General features: G+C 42.0%; 1 protein-coding gene across 1 annotated transcript in view; it reads left to right on the top strand.

Annotated features, from left to right (window-relative positions):
* Positions 1-22,158, top strand: part of AHI1 (Abelson helper integration site 1) — a 181,197-nt gene that overhangs the window by 63,694 nt on the left and 95,345 nt on the right. The gene's annotated exons all lie outside the window — the stretch shown is intronic.

The raw sequence follows: 22,158 nt of genomic DNA, 5'->3' as shown, positions 1-22,158 counted from the left end.
TTATATTTCCAAGCAAATTGTAAAGTCCTCTCATACAATGCCTATATTCTATATAGCACAAGCACATATTACAAAACATCTGTACATTGTTTGTAGATCTATTCTCCTTTTGATAAATGAATATAACTCCCATTATTGTCAATGCACTTATTGTGTCTGTTCAGAGACTAGATCATGTAAATATAAGTTATTTTTGGTATCTCTTTTTTTAACCACCCATCAGTGACTAGAGGTTCTTTTGGCAACACCCATTAGCATTAATGTGAATTACATATCTACATATCCTGACTGTTTTTAAGGGATCCATCTTCATCATATTTTTGCTTTTTAGAAGATAACATTTGGTGGCATTCACAATTCAGCTAGTCATGTCTAAGATGTACAGCACCCCCAAAAAATCCTTTCCTAACCTCGGTAATAATAATAATATTTCCACTTAAAGTATAGGCAAAAAATAGTCCTGTCTCTAAGTTACACAAGGAGTATTAATACTAACTAGAGGCAATTCTTGTGTGCTTGATACTTTTCAAGACACACAATACCTAATCTTGTATGGGGTAACAGTGCCTTCAGATTTTAATCTAATACTGTGCCTAGATACATATATATGACACACTTCTACTCAACTATGGTTAATCAGAGATCAATAATTAAATCTGAAAAACAAAGTTCTACCGATATGTAAATATTCTGATGTAATTGGAGGCAAAAAAACAAATTATACAGCTACCATATATCTCTGCCAAAAGCGAATGACATCCTTGTATCAGAATCAAGAAAAGAACTTTGCAAGTCTTGAATGAACACACATAATTAAAATTTTTGGCGTTACTTAAAAATGACAAATGTTTATACTATGTCTCTGACAAGTTACATACTTATGCTATATCTTTCAAAACTGTAAACTCACATGACTAATACTAATTCAGAAATATTCATGTAATTATTAAACAGTTTTTATGGAGGTTTCATTTTTTAATTAAGATGCATTTGCCAGTTTGACATCACTAGTACTTAAATTTTAAAATAATTGCTTGTTATAGAAAATTTACTATTATCTCACCTGCTTTTTCTTTTAGTAATCATTAAATTGAAGAAACTTGTTCAAACATACATTTGCACATAAGATCATGTTTACTTGAGTGATAGGAAGTTAAAATAATTATGGTTGGATGTTTCCTATCATTAAATCTCATTATTACTTAAATCAATATCATTAAATGTGATTAAGTCCATGTGTATCCTGATAATCTACTTTATGTATGCAATAAAGGCTAAATTTTTTACCATATGTCTGAATTGTATCTACAACTTTTGCAGATGCATACACAAACTACCCAGTTTTCATACATCAATGAGCTTTTCATACATAACTTGCACACACCTGCATTTTGCCTGTGCAAATTAGGCATCTACATTGAAAAAATTAACCACTTGGGCTCAGTGTTGATCTGATTATATATAACAGGGATAGGAAACCTATGCCTATGCCAAAGGCGGCACACGAGCTGATTTTCAGTGGCACTCATACTGCTCGGGTCCTGGCCACCGGTCCGGGGACTCTGCATTTTAATTTAATTTTAAATGAAGCTTCTTAAACATTTTAAAAACCTTATTTACTTTACATGCAACAATAGTTTAGTTATATATTATAGACTTATAGAAAGAGACCTTCTAAAAACGTTAAAATGTATTACTGGCACACAAAACTTTAAATTAGAGTGAATAAATGAAGACTCGGCACACCACTTCTGCAAGGTTGCCAACCCCTGATATATAAGCATATATCCTTTTTATTCCTTTTTGTGTCTTCTTCATTCCTGGAATATCTTCTGCATGAGCTCTGAAGAATCATTTTCAGTCATGTTGTGGCCACTACCTTCTGTGCCGCTCTCTTTGTACCCAGTCCATCTTGCTTCTCTCCTGTCAGGAGGGGGGCATTAGTGGATAAAGCAAGAAACTTCCTTTTCTCCCCTTTTCCCCATGGCAAAGCATGCAGCCTTGGAAGCATTCCTATCCTTTGTTAGCCCAGAGAATGGGAGACTAGAGCAAAGAACTGAATCTTGGTCCCAGCTTTAGTAGTGCACAGCACTATACTGGATCAAGCCAGGCTATATTTAGTAAAATGAGTTACTGTATATTCTCTTAAGCTTAAAAGAGACACCGGAATTTTCTTTGTGAATCAAGTGTTGATGGTTGGTCTCTGCCTCTCAGAGAAATAGGATTGAAATACACTGTAGTAAATCTTGGCAGCACTTACTGTTTATCTGTGCTTCAGGGGATTAATGTTGATAATTTATATTCTCTCAATTCAAAGTAAACTTAAGTGACAAAACATTTAATGCCTAAGTGTTTGCCTAACATAGCAAGTCACTAAAAAATCCTTTGTATTGGATTTCTCTATTTATATAGTAAAATTCCCACTGTCCGCTAGCGGCAAAAATACCAATTTAGCATTTTCATTATCAGAAGATTGTGTAGTATTTCTCACTATGTGGTTGTGGGGAGGAGATTTCATACTATTACCTTAGGGCTGTGAAATGACACTTTTAAAATATCCAGAATTAAACTACTAACTTCACTGATATTATTTTAGAAGTAAGAAAAGCCTAGTATTTTACAGCACTTGTAACAAGTCCATTTTTCTTCCTTAGTGCTGGAGTCAGCTATATATTGGCTGAGATACCTCTGATGCCCAAATACTCCTGAGCAATATTACCCCCCCCCTTTTTTTTTTCTTTCTTTTTTTTTTTTAAATGCACTTTTCTCAATACTTTATTTTTTTTGGAAATTTTTATTGAAAAAAATTGTTAAAATGATAACTGAAAATTTTCATTTATTGAAAACCTGCAACCAGTACAGGTTTGAAGGCTTTTAAGAGCAGTGACAACAGAAGGTTAGGATTTAAAATTAAGAGATCTCTCCTTTGTACAAACTGTAAAAATCATTGTGGTTTTTGTGGTCTTCCAACATATACTTACCTCAGAGAATCTTTAGTATGAGAGAAACTAGGAGCTTTTTACTTCAGGTGACTTCTAATCACTTATAATGCTATGAATTAGCACATTATTCTATATGACTACAAAATCTGATTTTGGAAAATCCTTCAAATTATCCCCTTACAGAATATACTTGAGATGTAAAATCCCTACTGGTAAAAACCAAAAATTTACAGAACTTGTGCCAGTATGCCTCTGAAAGAGTACGTAGCCTTTTGAACAAAAATTGAAGCACTGGTGAAACATGATACTGATAATATCTAAGCCAGTGGTTTTCAACCTTTTTTCATTTGCGGACCCCTACAAAAATTCTAATGGAGGTGCGGACCCCTTTGGAAACCTTACACATAGTCTGCAGATTCCTGGGGTCCGTGGACCACTGTTCTATGGTAATGACAACCTTTTGTGGACCCCATAAACAAAGTCTGCGGACTCCCAGGGGTCCACAGGTTGAAAACCATTGATCTAAGTGATCAAGTAGAAGAAGCTGGCAACTTGTCCTTTTTGTCTGCATTAAAGACTAAGAGGCAGATCCTCAGCTTGTGTAAATTATCATAGCTCCATTGCCAGTTTGCTGAGGATCTCTCTCCACACCGTCTCCCCTCAAGGCCTTCTCTCATTTAGTACATCCTGGAATACCTTGCATAACAACTTTGGCTTTGAATTCAGATCAGAACGATAGGGGTTCCTGTAACAGCTATTACAGGTTTCCATGTGGAAATAGAAAATCTCAAGATGAGTATACACCAAATGATCAAAACTTTGTAAAAGCAATGTGAGTCTTGTGGATATTTCTGTACCGGTATAGGCAGAAGGAGTGGAATCCCTGCACTCAGTCAGTTCAATATTAGAAAAATCTTCATCTACCACCTCTTAAATGAGGTACTGATCTTCTGTAATCTATGCTGAAGTTGCCCCCTTTCTCTTCCCAAAGAAGCTTTAACTTTCCTCCAAAATAACTTTGCATGTACAATTTCTAGTGAGCCATTTTTATTAAACCTGACTTCCCATGTTTGAAGTAGGATCATAAATCGAATGCTATTTGTAATTAGAAATAATAAACTGTTTTCACCCCAAATTTAAAACATTTAAATCCACAAAAATAGTACAATAGTAAAAATAGTACCCTACTACTTATTAAAGGTAATTGAACAATATGATAGATCTTGGATTAAACTCATGTTTATAATGCATTATGAGAACTATGTTCTAAATTCATATGTTTTATTTCTACGTTTCTGTTTTGCTAGATAAGGGTGTAAATAGATATGGATGAGGAATCCTACTGTAAAGATGTGTTTATCTTTTAATTTTTAAAAATTGTTCTCCGACATAGTTTAAATACTTCTAAATGCTCCCTCAGTAGAGAACAGGATGTAAAATGGATTTCAATAGATTCCCACACCTAAAAGGATTAATGCACACATTTATTAAATTTATTTTACCTCGACACACAAACACTGTAATGGGACAACTCTGCCTTAATAGGTTCTCTTGGCACCCAATCTAATTACAAGGTAATACTCTACAAACATACTGCATATAGTCTGCAAACACTCAAATATCTAAATTAGTAAAATAAATATAGGTAGAGGGGAAAGCCTGAGGTGTTAAAACAAAAAGACAGAGAAAAGACTTATGAGAGACTTGCAGAGTTTATTTATAATTAGACTTTTTGTAATTGATAATAGGTTGGAGAGGGAAAGCATTTCTGTGTGTGACATTCTATGTGCTGAACAGCTGTATCCCCTCAATTCTCCAACCTGAGATACCTTTTTTACACTGCTGTGCTGTAAAAGTGACCTTTTCTGGTCTGCTCTCACACAGCCTCTAGCATGTAAATTACTCCCAGCTGTATTATATATGAGTGCTCTAGCCAGTGACTCCTGAATTATATTACAGAGCAACACCAGCAAATTCCCAGTCCCAGACCTGTCCCCAGAAATGTGCATCTTGTACTGCCCAGTATTCTCCTGGACAACACAAGCTCATAGGAAGTCTGCCATTCCATTATTAGAAAATTATAAGCATGAATCTTGTTATCTCAAATTGAGTTTCCCAAGCACTTCAATCCAAATACACACTGCTTTAGGTAAAACAAACAAGTTTATTAACTACAGAAAAATAGATTTTAAGTGATTACAAGTAATGAGGCATAAAAGTTAGAATTGGTTATGAAGAAATAAAAAGTAAAACACAAACTAATACCTAACTTAATAAACTAAGTGAACTTAAAGCAAAAGGATCTCTCTCATCACCTGTTCTTTTACACTCTTACTGGCTGGATGCCTTTTAGCAAAAATGCCTCCCCCAGTCCAGTGTTCCTTACCTTGTCCTTCAGGCATTGTGGATGTTGTGGGCAGAGAGAAAGGGAAGAGAGATGATTTGTGTCCTCTGTTCTCACTTCTTATAGTTATTTTCCTCTTTGAAAATTATCTCCAGCTGAGGTTCAGGAGACAGAAAGTCTGTGGGATGGGAACTTCCAGCTGTTTCTTTACCAACATGTACACTTCTCGCTTGCACTCTTTTTCCTGACAAGAATGGCCCCTTAGCCAGGTGATAGTCCATTTGATTACACTGACACCTGGCTGAGGTGCTGGCTAGCCTTTAGTCTCTGGGGAACTGGTTTGAAGCTGTTTTCCTAAACTTGGAACATGTCTTACACAGCAGAATTTTATAACTTTACATACAATGGTGCCACACATATTTTACCAGGACAATAAAGTTCAGCAGATTACGAGTTTTCAAATGATATTTCAAGGCATACGTTGTACAAAATGTATCATAGTCCTGAAAAGGGGATTAACATAAAGGTACAGACTGTGACACTATGTAGGCATTGTGTAGTTGGTTGTGGTTTTAGGTGTTGTGTTTGTTGTGGTTTTTTTGTCATTTACTAGTTATATTTCTAATCTGCGTGTTTCCAGTTGTCAGTAGGATGCAGAAGCACTTTGCAGAGTAACATTGATAAGGGGTGTGTGTATGCAAATTGAGTATATATGCCTTTTTTCCCACCAGCTGCGGATCTTGTCCATGCAACCTGTGATATGTAATACAATTTTTGGAGCCCTAAACAAGCTGAAAATGTTTCTTTCAACTAAGGGGAAACACCACATAGGATATGACTTAAACTTTTCCTTCCCAAATAGTTTCCATTAAACAAAAGAATGCAATGTAGTGCAGAGAAGGCAATGCACTTCAAACATGAATTGAAGTGCTAAAGTAAACAGAAAAGAAATATTGTATTAGAAAAAAAATTAAACACTTTATTGCAATATAGTTTATTGTGCTAATATAGATTTAATAGAACCCAACTCTTTTAATATTCACAGGAAAGATATGTTGTGAATATAATAAGATTAAATTTATTTTTAATTAGTCAATATGTGAGATGTACAGGACTCTTATAGCTACAAAATTCTGTAAGCATCATGTTCTTTTTTTAAGGTGTCAGCCAAATGTAATTTTGGAATGGTAACTGTACAAAAATAGCACAAAGGCACAAACTTACTTTAAAACCATGTGTTGTTTAATTTAACAACTAAATAACCAACTTATGTTTTCACTTTTATTTGTTTGACATCTCATCCTTGCATTTTACCATAAAGTACAGCGCAACATGGTACATCTTTACTTTGTTTTTCATACCAAATATATCCCAGTTAGGTCTAGATTTTTATCTCTGATCTGGCTCCTGTGTGCTGCATAGACTGCTGTAACTCCTACTGAGACTAGCGCAAATCAGCCTGCAGAATGCATACACTGTAACCAGTTCTCCATTTCCCCACTCTCCTGTGCCAAGTATATCTCAGCATACAAGAGAATATGCTTCTTAAATAATATTATAAATGTAAAATAATAGTGGAAGGAAAGCTAAATTAGGTAGAAGAAGTGAGGAATATGTTTTCAGTTGAAAATTGAAATTACAGTGTGTGTGTGTGTGTGTGTGTGTGTGTGTGTGTGTGTGTGTGTGTGTGTGTGTGTGTGTGTGTGTGTGTGAGAGAGAGAGAGAGAAGTGGGTCTTTAATGTTATCTCTGCTACATTATAGCTATGAGAACTTGAATTGTGCTCTGATCCATTGCATCTAGGATTTAACTGATTGTAAAACACAATTAGAGTGATTACTAGGGTAGTGCATCGAGGGCCAAATCCTTCTCTCTGTTCAAAGCTTGAATAAATGGGCTCTGTCATCCTCTACTGAAGTTAGAGGAAGAGGATTGAAATTGTCCTGTGGGTTGGTAGACAGACTATGCTAGAAATGCTATGAATGCCAAGTGATCAAGGTGGTTTCCATTAGGATGGGGAGGGTATTTTGACAAGTAGATCCACTGTCTCCACCTCTTATGTTATCCAACCCCTTTATGATCTTATGTAGCACAGCTCAGGAGCATGCCTATGGGTTGTTAACTCTCCTGTGTAGGCTTTTCACAGCCTGCCCTCCTGTGTGCAGTAGAACAATACCAGCACAACTGCTTTTGGGCCCTGCATGACAGCAGACACATAGGTGTTCGCATGTCATGGAAATTTGCCAGAGACCGTTCTCCAAATAAACCAAAGGACTGAGACCACCAGAGGGTTTTATTCCCACTCTGGTGGTTTTTACTTTACCTAAACCTAACCTTTAGAAAAATGAGAAAAGAGAGGCCGAGAGTGGACACACACAACCCTCCACAGTCCCTCAACTTACTTGAAAAGTTGTTCCTTGAAAAAGTTATCCTCCATCCCCCAGCTGCTTTCCCCCAATTTTTTCCTCCCCATGGTATGGGATTGATCTCTATTCCATGTAGGCTGTTCTTCCGGCAGCTCATTGTTTCCCCTCCTTTGCTCCCTGTTGGCCGCCACTCTCAGCAGCAGCTGGCTCCAGCTCTATCATCCTTCTGTAAACAACTGAGAGGTAGCTGCAGAGAACAGAACTAATTGCTGTTGAGAGGCAGAAGGGGGGCTTGGACAAGTCAGACTGTTGGTGGGGGGCCACTGAGCTGCTGGGAGAGGAACAGCTCAGAGAAAAAGAATCTCCTGTGCTGCCACAATCCTGCTGTAGGGATTTTGGTTGAGACACCAATTACCAGAGAGGGATTTTGCAAACCTGAGACTGTCCCAGACAAAGTAGGTCTGTTTGCAGCTATGCACAAGTGTTTTGAGTTTTGAGGCCAAAGAGCAGAGCAGCATTGTGTTAGAGGTACATGGACAAGAATATGAACTTGTTTACACAGGTTACATTGTTAGAAAGCTAACCTTGATAGGATACAGTTGTGCTGAAAATATGATTTGGTTTGGTTGTAATTTTGGAGAGGTTTTTTGCATATGCTTTCCATTATTTAGTTGTTTGCAATGCAATAGCACCTTGTTTGTGGCTTGTATACTAGAATATACAAAATTAACATGTCACATGTTAAATGGATTATAAACAGGCTAACTGACAGGTCTCAAAGTGTAATTATAAATGGGAAATCATCTTTGACTAGGTCCTGTTCTTGGCCCTATGCTATTTAACGTTTTTATCAGTGACATGGAAGAAAGCATAAAGTCATTACTGATAAAGTTTGCAGATGACACAAAAATTGGGGGAGTGATAGATGATGAAGAGGACAGTTACTGATACAGAGTGATATGGATTGTTTAAAGCTAGGCGCAGACTAACAATGTGTTTTAATATGGCCAAATGTAAAAGTATACATCTAGGAACAAAGGTCGTAGGCTGTAGTTACAGGATGGAGGACTGTGGTAGGAAGCAGTGACTGAAAAAGATTTGGGGGTCATGGGGGATAATCTGCTGAACAGGAGCACCCAGTGCAACATTGTGGCCAAAAGGGCTAATGTGATTCTTGGATGTATAAACAGGGATCATTGAGTAGGAGGTGATATGTGTTATAACCTCCATATTTGGCACTGATGCGACTGCTGCTAGAATACTGTGTCCAGTTCTGGTGTCCACAATTCAAGGAGGATTTTGATAAATTGGAGAAGGTTCAGAGAAGAGCCACAAGAATGGTTAAAGGATTAGAAAACATGCCTCAAATGAGAGACTCAAGGACCTCAATCTGTTCATTGTGACAAGGAGAAGGTTACGGGTGACTTGATCACAGTCTGTAAGTACTTACATGGGCAACAAAACATTGATAATAGGCTCCTTAAGCTAGCAGAAAAAGGTATAACATGACCCAATGCCTGGAAGTTGAAGCTTGACAAATTCAGATTGGAAATAAGGTATATATTTTTAACAGTAAAGGTAATTAGTCATTGAACAATTTACCAAGAGTTGTGGTGGATTTTCTGTAACTGGTAATTTTGAAATCAGGGTTGGATTTTTTTTTCTACAAGATATGTTCTAGTTCAAGCAGGAATTGTTTCAGGGAAGTTGTAGGACCTGCACAATGCAGGAGGTCAGGAGATCACAGCAGCCCATTCTGGCTGTAAAATCTAGGGAATATGTGTCACCGTATAAAAGTTATATTGATCTGTGTTGGGGATGGCTACATTACTCACTAGTGGGTGATGCAGGTAATTCTAAACAACACGGAAACCTTTACATTACACCAACTGTATTTATAAACATTTTTGTTTGAAATGTTAAGTGCTTCTAATAAAATGTATTGGAGCTTCTTGTCCTATACCTCTGCCTTTAAAGCCTGCCTGCCTTAGTTGCCATGTGTCCAACTATATGGCATAGGTGTTGTTTTGAGGGTATTATTGGTGCTCGGATACCATAGGGAAGGCATGGTATAAAGGAATAGATAGAGGCACATGCAGGTATTTGTTTGAGATCGCCTCCAAAATGTGGTAACTGAAAGTCAATGGGATTTAGGCTCCTTAGGCTTTTGAAAATTGTACTTGATTTGTGGCAGACAATTTTCCTTTTAGAATACAAATTGCGTTACTTTGCTAGTAAATTCTATTCAGATGATAACTTTTGACCAAGCTGCTCAAAGAATAATATCGTAAGGATATGTTGTATGAGCCACATTGTAAGGGCTTTGGGCTCTGAAGTCCTAAAATGCAAAGCAAAGCAGTATATATTTCATATAAACCTTATTACCTCCATTTGCCAGTAAATAGAGTTGAGCAGTCAACATTGCGCAAAACATGATCACTAACATAAAATGCTTGAAGAATTATTAAAACCTGTTGATCAGTAAAGTATTTAACAGTATAAAAATGCTTTACCAGAATTTTCCATTATATTTCCTAAAGAAATAGTGTAATAAAAGAAAAGCCTTTTGGAAATGGTTATGTGCTTATTTTTCTTGCCAGTTCATTAAGTATGTCGAGCTTTAACTCCAAGATACTTTACTACCCACAGCAGGGGCAGGATTATAAATTGCTCTTATATTTGGTTACCCATATTAGCAAAGAGCTAATTGCTGCTTTTCCTATAGTTTTTCTCTTATGATAACCTCCATTCAAAAGCAATTTAATGAACAATTTCTACATGTATGCAGAAAGTGAGGGAACTTTGGGTCTCCTCTTCCTGAAAATCAGGCCCTTGAAGTCTCAACTGTTTTTTTCCCTATAATAATAATAATAATAATTAATAATAATAATTAATAATAATTTGCACTTAAACAAAAGATTTTATATGTGCATCTCCAAATGCTTTACAAACATTAATTAATGTTGTTTTACAGCTTATGAAAGCAAATTTGAGAGGTAGAAAAACATTATCATTGTTTTGAAAATGGAGAAACTGGGGCATAGAGATGTGACTTGGCCAGACTCAAACAGTGAGTCAGTATCAGAGATGATAACAGAATGCAGAATTCCTGACTCCCATTTTGGTGCTCTATCCATTAAGCAACTCTTCCTCCACTGTTACGCTGGTGTTTCTGTAATGTCAAAATAGTTTTCAAGGAGTTGTCTTCCCCTTGCAAGATGACCTAACTACTAGTATCATCAACAGGAGTTATGCATATGGGTCCTGAATCTGGAATTGAATATGCATGGGCATTCCCTGGCACCCCTATAGAGCTCAGTTGACCCATGTGGATTCACTTGTAGGATCAGAAAATCTCCGATTTTCGGTAGCAGTGCCTGGTCGGGACGCACGCACTCAGTTGGTATCTCCCGTCTCATTGGAATCTTCCTGAGTGCATGCATCCCGCACCCTCCTCAGTTCCATCTCAACCGTCCTCAGCTGAAGACGGGACTCGGGGCAGTGCTGCCTTTTCTTCCCTGGTCTCTATTGGAAACAGTAACAAAGAACATAGAAATAGTTATTAGTTACATCCCAGTTGTTTCCCTTCCTTTAGTATAGTTACATAGTTAGTTACTTAGTTTAAAAAAAAAAAACTTTTTCGCCTCAAGCTTGTCTCCCGTTGAGACACTCTCCCCTGCCATTTCGAGTTCACAATGCCAGGGGCTTCAGGATTCAAAAAGTGTGTTTCCTGTCAGGACTCCATGCCAAGGTCAGATGGGCACTCACGTTGTGTGAAGTGCCTCGGAGAAACTCACGTCCCCGCGAAGTGCTTCCATTGCACGAGCCTCAAGTCTAGGGCTCGACGCAACAGGGACCTGTGGCTTAAAATGTTGTTGATGGAAAAATCCCTACAGCCGCTTTCGGAGATGGGGAAAGTTAAACCTGCTCCCACACCCTTCCCGGCCAGATCTGAACCAGTTGGGAGCATTGCTTCACCCTCCCTGGAACGGAGGCAAGAAGCACCTCAGTCTCACAGGAGAGACTTTAACAAGGGTAGGGGGTCTCCCGCGAGATCCCTACCCTCTGTGCTGACAGCACCAAAGTCATGCGCCTCAGCCTTTTCTAACGCCTCAGCCGTGGTTCCGACAGAGCGCAGAGGCAGGGACCCGACCTCCCATGCCGGGAAGGTTCCCATGGCACCGGTCCCCTCGGCACCGAAAACGGACGCAGTGCCGACAGCGCGCTCCTCGGCACCGAAAACGGACATGGTGCCGACAGCGCGCTCTTCCACAGCACTGAAAAAGGACGCGGTGCCGACAGCGCGCCTCTCCTCGGCACCGTGAAGAACATTGGCACCGAGCCTGTCTTCCGCCTGGGCACCAGCAGTGGACCCCCTGCAGGGCACGTCCAAGCGGTCCGCAGCACCGCTGTCACTTTCACTTTCTCTCGATAATGGGTTAGAGCACAGAGCAGCCTCAGCGCAGCCCAGGGAGCAGGAGCAACAGTTTCTCACTCAATGTGACTTCTCAGTGCCACCTGAGCCTAACTCTCCGCTCCTAGATACACAGGGCTCACTCTTCGAACAGCCGCTCTCTCCACCTGAACTGGCTACCTTTACTGACAGCGAACTCGATTTACAGCAGCAGGCGGAGTTCTCCTCTCCTGCTTCTCCTCCTCCACTGGAACCTCTCCCACATCAGGTCATGGCTCAAGGCCACCAGCCTCAGTTTCCCTACTTCACCCCCACGCCCCGTGGGCGGAACCTGGGTTCTCCTACCCTATGCCTTGGCCTCAGTGGTACCCTTGGCCACATCCTCGTATTAATCATCCTCCTTCTGTGCCTCGATCTCCAGCTCCATCCACTTCTAGGGTGCCTGAGCCCCCTCCTGAGACTGTGAGCTACGCACCATATCCTGACTCACCAACCCCTAACTCTCCATCAGTCCCGGACGGAGCCCTCTTCCCTCCGCCTCCACAGAACGTGGACAACTGTAAACAATTTCAAGACTTTTCAGGAGGGTGGCACTCAGTCAAGATATCCCCTTAGAAGAGGTTCAGGAGACACAACACAGACTCCTCAGAATCCTTCAACCGTCTGTGCCCCCAAAGATCGCGCTCCCTATAAACGAAGTGCTCCTGGAACCAGCTGACACTCTCTGGCAATCCCCAGCTTCTTTAGTACCAACTTGCAAAAAGGCCGAATGTAAATACTATGTCCCTGCTAAGGACGCTGACTTCCTATTTTCTCATCCACCACCGAACTCTCTTGTCACGGATGCAGTCACAAAGAGGACGAAACAGTCACAATATCGGCCCACCCCGCAAGACAAGGGCCTTAGATTCTTTGACGTCTTGGGTCGCAAGGTTTATTTGTCATCCACTCTACAATTCAAAATTGCGAACTATTCTGCCCTCCTCGCCAGCTACGACTTTGATAATTACAATAAACGTATTGAATTTGCTTCCTACATTCCAGAGGATAGGAGAGCAGACTTCAGATCAATCCTGACTGAGGGCAAACTGATTTCCAGAACCAGGGCCGGCTCTAGGTTTTTTGCCTAAAAATTTTTGGCTGCCCCCCACCCCAGCCCTGGGCTCTCACCACCACCCTCCCCCACCAGTGCCCTCCCCCACCCGCACCTCCTGCCACCCCAGCACTGGGCTCCCCCCCACCAGTGCTGACTCCGCCCACTCCCCCCTCGCCTCCAGCCGGTCCGGCGCTGGCAGGGTCGGGGTAAGCAGCGGGGCTCCTGGGCTGCGCCTCAGCCCAGGGTCCCTCCAGCCAGGGCTCCTGCCTCCAGGACTGGCCGGGACCCTGGAGGGCAGAGCTGGGGACCGCCCGGCAGGGGGCTGAAGAGCCAGGGCAGGGCAGCCCCAGAAGGAGCGGAGCCCCGGAGAGCAGGACGCGGGCCCTGCACGGCTGCGCCCCGCCTTCTATGGCCCTGCTGCTGCTTCTGGTCGCCCTGCCACAGCCCCTGGGCAACTCGGGCCGCTTCGCCCAGCCCTGGCTGTGGCGCTGGGGGGGCGGTCGCCCTGCGGCACCTGCAGGCGGCTCCATGTGCCCCGTGGGGCGGCCCCCAGCCCGAGTATCCCCCGCTCGGAGCCTGCCCAGCCCAGCCACAAGGTGCTGGCACTGTTCCCCCGCGGCACGAACTGCAGCGGCCCCACAGCACCCCCCGCACATGACACGCTGCTGCTGCCAGGGCCGGCTCTAGGCTTTTGCCGCCCGAACCAAAAAAAAAAAAAAAGATGTGTGGAATGCCGCCCTTGAAAATGTGCTGCCCCAAGCACGTGCTTGGTTTGCTTGTGCCTAGAGCCGGCCCTGTCCAGAATGGCCCTACAGGCCTCTCTAGACATGGCGGACACAGCAGCCCGTACTACTGCAACTGCTGTGGTTGTGCACAGATCTTCATGGCTCTCTGCATCCGGCATCCCTAAAGAACTGCAGACCAAAGTGGAGGACCTCCCCTTTGATAGGGACAAACTTTTCTCCAAAAAAACTGATGAACTCCTTCACAGCATGAAAGATTCTAGAGCGACACTGTGCACCCTGGGCATTCACCCATCTCTTCCCAGGATACAACGATACCAACCATACCAAAGACCACGCACACAACAGTATTATCGTCCTCAACCCAGACCATACGACATAACTAGGAATCGCGCTAGACCCCCTAAGTGCAGACAAAATCAAACTCAAGCAACCATCTCCCATCCATCGGGGAATAAACAACAATTTTGAAATGTTGGTCGAGGGTCTGCACGACCACCCCTTGATTCCACTGCCTACTTGCCCATTTGGCCACTGCCTCCAGAGTTTCCAACATGCCTGGCAGCGGATTACGCAGGACTGCTGGGTCTTCGAAATAGTTCAGTCCAGTTACTCTATACCATTTATATCCTACCCTTCCCTGTCTCTCTTCAGGGACCCCTCTCATGAGCACTTACTTCGCACAGCTAGGTGCAGTGGAACCTGTGCCGACGCAACATCAAGGTAAAGGTTTCTACTCCTATTACTTTCTGACTCCGAAAAGGACCGGGGGATGGAGGCCTATACTAGATCTACGCCGACTGCACAAATTCGTGAGGATACAAAAATTCGAGATGGTCACACTGGGCACGATAATTCCTGCACTGGATCAAGGGGACTGGTTCACAGCCCTCAACCTACAGGATGCTTATTTTCATATATCAATTCATCCAGCTCACAGACAAGTCCTACAATTCATAATCGGTCACGACCATTTTCAATACAGAGTTCTTCCTTTCAGCCTCTCCACAGCGCCGAGAGTCTTTTCCAAGACTCTAGCCGTGGTCGTGGCTCACCTCCGCAAACATGGTATCACGCTGTTCCCCTACCTGGATGATTGCCTCATCAAGGGCAACTCCTATGGCGAGACACTACAAGCTACCCGTTTCGCCATCTCCCTCTTTCACAGCCTAGGCCTCCAAATAAACATCCAAAAATCCACCCTGACACCTACACAACAGATCGAGTTCATTGGAGCTCATCTCGACTCAATCCAGAGCAGGGCCTCGCTCCCATATCACAGATTCCTCGCTATCACACAGCTCATACGCACGCTCTCTATTCGTCCCAGGACGCAGGCAAGAATCTGTCTACAGCAGTGGTTCTCAAACTTTTGTACTGGTGACCCCTTTCACATAGCAAGCCTCTGAGTGCGACCCCCACCTTCCCCCCCCATATAAATTAAAAAATACTTTTTTATATGTTTAACACCATTATAAATGGTGGAGGCAAAGCAGGGTTTGGGGTGGAGGCTGACAGCTCGCGACCCCCCATTTAATAACCTCGTGACCTCCTGAGGGGTCCCTACCCCCAGTTTGAGAACCCCCTGGTCTACAGCTCCTTGGTCACATGGCAGCCACCACCTTCGTGGTTCAGTACTCCAGGCTACACATGAGATGTCTTCAGGGCTGGCTCAATTCTAATTTCAAACCCAACAGACACACCTTAGGGACGCCGCTAACTCCTCCTCCCAATGTTATAGCTTCCCTACATTGGTGGAGAAGACCAGAAAACCTCTGCACGGGGGTTTCCTTCCAGCAACGATCCCCAACGCTCATGCTCACCACGGACGCTTCCCTAATCAGTTGGGGAGCGCATCTAGGGGTACACAGGGCACAAGGCCGGTGGTCCGCATCAGAGACGCACCTACACATAAATCTCTTGGAGCTCAGAGCAATGAGGCGAGCATGCCTTCACTTTCTTCCCCTCATAACGAACAAATCTATTTGGATCTTAACAGACAACATAGCATATATGAACTACATCAACAGACAAGGGGGAGCCCAATCACATTCCCTTTGTATGGAAGCCATCCGACTATGGAATTGGTGCATACAGCATCAAATACAAATCATCGCTTCCTACCTACCAGGCTGCCACAACACTACTGCCGACGCACTCAGCAGGCACTTCTCAACAGAACACGAATGGGAGCTGCACCCCGCAATACTTCAACAGCTCTTCTCCCTCTGGGGCCCCCCATCAAGAGACCTCTTTGCCACAACCCAGAATCGAAAATGTCCCCTGTTTTGCTCCAGAGCGAGACTCGGGACTGCATCCCTAGGAGACGCATTCCTCATCCCGTGGAACAACTCTCTCCTGTACGCCTTCCCACCAGTCCCTCTGCTACACAGGGTTCTTCGGAAGATCATAGACGACAAGGCCCGGGTCATCCTTATTGCCCTGGCTTGGCTGAAACAGACGTGGTATCCCTACCTACTCCGCATATCCTCCCGTCATCCACAGGCTCTCCCCAACAGGCCAAATATCCTTTCCCAGGACAACGGACGGGTTCTTCACCCCCAGCTCCAAAAGCTCCACCTTACAGCCTGGTTCCTTCATGGTTCCAAACCCATGAACTAGCCTGTTCCGAGCAAGTCTGATACGTCGTCCTGCACAGTAGAAAAGACTCCACTCGTAAAACCTACCTGCAAAAGTGGAAGCATTTCGCCCTCTGGTGCTCACGTAATCACTTAACGCCCAATATGGTGACCCTCCCTAACATTCTAGACTACCTCCTGAAACTAAAAAAGGACAGACTTTCGCTCAGCTCCATCAAAGTGCACCTGGTGGCGCTTACCACCTTCCATGACCTATTAGAAGGTTATTCACTCTTTACTCACCCTGCCATAAAACGATTTCTCACGGGCCTGCAAAATCTCCACCCTGAAATTTACCCAATGGCGGCTATCTGGAATCTTAACCTCGTTCTTCACGCTCTCATGAAACCTCCATTCGAGCTCTTGGCTACCTCCTCTCTTCTCCATATGTCCATGAAGGTAGCTTTCTTAGTTGCGATAACATCGGCAAGGAGAGTAGGTGAAATAAGCACCCTGATGGCCCATCCTCCCTACACAATCTTCTCCAAAGACAAAGTCACTCTGAGACCACATCCTAAATTTCTCCCTAACGTGGTATCTACCTTCCACCTCAACCAACCTATATACTTACCTTCTTTCTATCCCAAACCTCACAAGACTCCGCACGAGGCAACCCTGCATACTCTCGACGTCAGGCGAGCAATCGCCTTTTATTTAGCAGGACTAAGCCATTTCGTAAGTCCCCACGACTTTGTCTCCATTACTTCAAGATTGAAAGGTACGGCTATCTCTAAACAACGTCTGTCCAAGTGGATCTCTGACTGCATCAGATCCTGTTACCGCACGCAAAATATTCAACCACCCAAAGGCATTAGAACTCATTCCACTCGAGCTATGACGACATCCGTTGCCTTCTTACATAATGTACCCATTCCTGACATCTGCAAAGTGGCTACATGGTCATCTGAACATACATTTGCCAAACACTATGCTCTCACGCAAGACACCACGGCAGACACCATAGTAGGCCATACAGTATTATCTACAGTACTCACTGCCGCATCTCCAAAGTCCCACCAACCATAGTGGGTACTGCTACACATTCACCTAGAGTGGAGCACCCACAGGGACAGCACTCAAAGAAGAAGAGAAAGTTACTCACCTTGCAGTAACTGAAGTTCTTCGAGATTTGTGTCCCTGTGGGTGCTCCACTCCCTGCCCTCCTCCCTTCTTCTTTGGAGTACTAGTATGATTCTCCACGGTAGAGAAGGAACTGAGGAGAGTGCGGGATGCACACACTCAGGAAGATTCCAACGAGATGGGAGATACCAACTGAGTGCGTGCGTCCCGACCAGGCACTGCTACTGAAAACCTCCGATCAACAGCGCCGGGATGCACCATCACCTAGAGTGGAGCACCCACAGGGACACACATCTCAAAGAACTTCAGTTACTGCAAGGTGAGTAACTTTCTCTTTTGTCTCATTTCCAGGGCCGGCTCCAGCTTTTTTGCCACCCCAAGCGGCGAAGCAAAAGAAAAAAAAAAAAAAGATAAAGCCGCGATCAGTGGCAGTTCAGCTGCGCCGCTTCATTCTTCGGCAGCAATTTGGCAGCGGGTCCTTCGCTCCGAGAGGGACTGAGGGACCCACTGCCCAATTGCCACCGAAGACCTGGACGTGCCGCCCCTTTCCATTGGCCGCCCCAGGCACCTGCTTCCTTTGCTGGTGCCTGGAGCCGGCCCTGCTCATTTCTATAAACCCATAAGCTTGTTTGATTTCTTGTTTGTTTCTTTTTGTTGCTTTATTTCTTCTTTCTCTCTGTGCTTTGTGTTTAAGTTGAGGTTACCTCAGTGTGAGGAATGTATTGCAGTAGTGCCATACTCTAGCATAATCCTGTAACCCACACAAGTGCTATATTTTACTAAAGAAGATCCAAGGAATATTTCTGTCTTTGAGGACAACCTCACTAATCAATGCATATTACAGATTGGTGTTGTCATTTTATTTCTTTGTTCCTTATCTCTTTGTTTGTCTTCTTTCTTGTTTCTCCCTGTACATGTTTGTACAAGATTAACAAAGAAAAGTTTTTCACTGTTTGTTTGTTTTTCTCTCTCTCCTGAACAAAGTGAACTGTGGCATCTGAAAAATGCTATATTTGATTGTCATATTTAGAGCAGAGGGGCCAGACTCACTTTTGCAGGTGCAAGGAGGAGCAAATTATGTCTGTGTGTCATCTGGCTGTGGGGAAAGTTTCCCATGGGAGGGCAAGCAGTGGTGTTTCTGTTGGGGGAGGGCAGTTTTAATCTATAATATAAGCCCATGGGAACTCTCCCCACAGGAGATGGCTAGGAGATGGATTGAATTAGTACATTAGCAGTGCCCCCAGACAATGCTACCCACTTGTTGTTTTTTATTTTATTGGGGCTGCACTAGCCACTTGTTAGCCCCATGATGTAAAGGAAGATTGAGGGCATCTCATGCCACTTGATTCCATCTATTTCTGCTGCAGAGTCCATGTGTGAATTTGGTCATGGCTCAGATGCTGAAGGTGCTATAGATTAAAAGTAAAGGAAGAGCAGATGAGATTGAAAATGCTTACAGATTTTGGTAACACTGTTTCACAGTTTCCTTTTAGTGTTTATACATTCACTTGAAACAAAAAGAAACACCCTGAAATGATCACCTCTCATTAGAGTAAAAAAAAAACCCCAAAACAAAAAAAACCCACTAGAAAGAATCTTACGTATTTTGCATCCAAAAATGGAATGTGTAGCTCATTCTGCGTGAATCTGGATAGTTTATTTTAACTTTCTTCCAATTCCAAGCTGCCTTGTAATGAATCAGCAGGCAAGGCAATTTAGGCCTTGTCTACATAAGAAAGTTGCAGTGGTTTAACTGAAAATGTGATTTTTGTAAGCCAATTTAATTAAACCAGTACAAACTCTTGTGTGGACAATGACTTACTGGTTTAGTTTAAACTGATTTCTAATTGAATTTCACAAAAATGTTGTCCTGTTTTTTTTTTTTTTTTTTTTTTTTTTTTTTTTTTTTTAACATAACCACTATTAAGCTGTCTGGTCTGGCTTAGGGCACACACAGAGAGGGTTTTATATGTGGGGGGAAATGCAGGTGCCAAATAGATGTCTCGGAGGAAGAGGGTTTTGTGTATGCATTTCAGGCTTTTGCTTGGTTTCCTGAAAATGTATTTAAATTAAAACAGACAATCATGCCACAATGTTTTCTGTCAACAGGTAGGAAGGAACCAGGAATAGGGTTTTGCATTATTTGTCTGGAAGCCCCTGAGGTATGCAAGAGAACATCGGTCAGGAGGGAAAATGCAATCACAAGAAAGGTTCACTGAGTCAGTTAAAAACAAAAAACCCTCTGGATTAGATGTTCAAGTGGGACACAACTTTGAATGCTCTGTTTGCCATATCTCATTGCAAGAAACTGGACTGTAGCCAATGGAAGCTTTATCCCATAATTGGTGAAGAAATGTCATGTACTTTTCCCCCCTATACCCTTCAATAGCAAGAAAAATAACCAACCTCTAGAGAGACAAAGATTACATAATCCTCATAGCCTTTATTAAGCAAGACAAATATACTTCCCACTGCTGTTGGTGATGGCATTGACCAATCCCATTAAAATGGCAGTATCTCTGCATTTTATTATGTAGACACATCTGTATTAAACCTCATCCAAGAAAGATCACTGTTTTTCTGTATGCCTTGCAAAGGGAATCACAAGTTCTTATGGCTCCAAGGAAGAAGCCTGTTAGTTCAGATGGTTATAGAAATGTTTGTTTTAACAGAACACGGAGAGGAGAAATGGCCTTGATGTTCAGGCATTGAACTGGAACTTGAGTTATTTGTTCAATTCCTGGTTCTACCATAAATTTCCTGTGTGACTTTAGGAAAGTCATGTGATCTTTCTGTATCTCAGAGCCTGATCTGTATACCAGGGAAGACACTTCATTTCACCCACCTCGTGTCTGTTTTGCCTACTTAGACTGGAAGCTCTTTGAGGCAAGGACTGTCTTACTATGTGTTTGTACCATGCCTAATACAATGGAGCCCTGATCTCAGTTGAGGACACTATGTATGGCTGTAATACAAATAATAAAAAATTATATATCAGATGTAAACTTGAGACTCAGAATTCACATAAAAATTGTGGCAGTATATTTTTATTTATACTGAAGTGTTATTGCATATGGATCCATTCTAGTATTGAACAAAAGAAATGGTAAAAAAAAATTTTTTTTACCTGATTGCATTGTCAACTTTCTAGACCCACAAAATCATGATTTAAAAACTACTTTAAAAGTCTTCTTTAAAAATAGAGTGTCCTAAAGGCACAAAACCTCAAAAAGCAAACCTAAACGGATAAGAAATAAAACAGACCTGGCCAACTTAATTTGACTTGCAAGTACATATGGAAATTTTAATTATATCAGTTGCAAAGTTCATAAAACTGAGTTGTAAGGGAAAAAGAGAAATTGTTTTTGTTAGCTTGTCAAATCTTGCAGTATTTTTTTTTGTCACATGCAGTTCACTTTTTTACCATGAAAACTAGTACCATTGAAAATGTATATTTGCATAATTTGCATAGAGCTGCCCTAACACAAAAAAGAGAATACAAAGTAGCATTGTTTAAACTTGGCAAAAATTATTGTGGGTTTCTTTTTACCTCTGCAAAAACTTTGAGTTTTATAACTTTTAGCTTTACTCAACTCAGGGGTGGTAGTAAACTGTGTCTTTGATAAAGCTGTGGTTTTTGCATGAAGCAAGCAAAGTATGTTGTGAAAAATGAGTAGATTGGTGTTGGCTATCTTAGCCAACCTTACTTGTGGTTGTAAAGGTATTTAGCAATCCCTTCCCACAGCATGCATTTCAGAAATAGTGATTGCTTCACTCTATTGGTTCCATAGGTATTATTACATGTTTGTCTATTGGAAAAAGTAGAGAAAATACATAAGTATTAATGTGCTTTTTCAAATATGCTTTCTTAACACATTCATGTTTCAAATTTGAAACACTAATAAAAAAGTCATTATTGTGTATCCACATTTGACTTCTCTAGCCCTTTGTAGTGCTGTTCTTCACTATTTAATAAGTTTTTAAAAAGGGATTTAAAATAATATCAGAAACCTAATGGCGTGGAAGAAAATGCAGGCCCTGATTATGCAGGTACTTCATGTGGTACTTCTTATGCCTGCATAGAGCTCTGTTGACTTCTAGGGGGTCTTCCCACATGGAGTCAATTGCAGAATTGGGACCATTGCTGTAAGATTTATTTTCAAATGAAAGCTTTTAAATTAAAAAAGAATATCAGTCTTTTACAAAAAAGTAAGTGCCTTGCTTTAGGGTTTTTTGGAGGGAGGACAATGGGGGCATGAATTGTTTTGTGTTTTTGTTTGTATTTTAAATAGGGGCCATTTTTCTTAAGAGAAAAACTGAAAGGGAGAATTTATTTCTCTAATGTAAATCCAGTCTTGTGGACTGGATTTCAAAGCAATAGAGTGTGGCATGTACAAAGGTTGTTGGTCATACAGAAGGAAACCTGGATTTAAAAAGAGAAGTGAATTAAATACTGTACTGAAATAACTTTACATGTGACATATTTCACTTCATCTTTAAAACTCCATGTAGGGTCACCACAACTGAGACAGGTT

The sequence above is a fragment of the Emys orbicularis genome, chromosome 3 (assembly GCF_028017835.1).
Source record: "Emys orbicularis isolate rEmyOrb1 chromosome 3, rEmyOrb1.hap1, whole genome shotgun sequence".
Lineage (NCBI taxonomy): Eukaryota > Metazoa > Chordata > Testudines > Emydidae > Emys > Emys orbicularis.
The sequence above is the reverse complement of the archived record's forward strand: the minus strand, read 5'-3'. Positions and strand labels throughout refer to the sequence as shown.